The sequence below is a fragment of the Chrysochloris asiatica genome, unplaced genomic scaffold, assembly GCF_000296735.1.
Source record: "Chrysochloris asiatica unplaced genomic scaffold, ChrAsi1.0 scaffold00012, whole genome shotgun sequence".
Lineage (NCBI taxonomy): Eukaryota > Metazoa > Chordata > Mammalia > Afrosoricida > Chrysochloridae > Chrysochloris > Chrysochloris asiatica.
Genome location: NW_006408530.1, coordinates 11,603,805 through 11,604,287, shown reverse-complemented (window position 1 = coordinate 11,604,287; position 483 = coordinate 11,603,805).

Genomic DNA, 483 nt, shown 5'->3' with positions numbered 1-483 from the left:
CTATTTTATTAAGTTCTTGAGTCAAGAATGGGTGCAAAATTTTACCAAATGTTTTATAAGTACCTATGGAGATGATTTTGGAGTCCTGGTGTGGCATACATCCGTCAACAGTTCAGACACACCAACCACTCCGCTGAAACATTATGAGTTGGAAGTGTTGCGAGAGCCCTTCACAACAACAACAGCAGTGAAGATATTTTTATGATTTTTCTTCCTGAATCTATTTAAAGCATCTGTGTGAATGTGTGCTTGATTTTCTCAGAGAAAAATCTTACAATCAATTCCATAGATGCTCAAAAAGCATTTAATAAAATATGGCACACATTCTTGATCAACTGTAGAAATTGAGTTATCAGTGGGTCCCTGGAATAAACTCACATGACAATTGTTTTATTTTGGGTTCTTTCCAGTGTATAAGGAAAAAAAAAAGACTCCAGATTCAAACATGCTCTATGTTGTTGTTTTTGTTAGGTGTCATCAAGT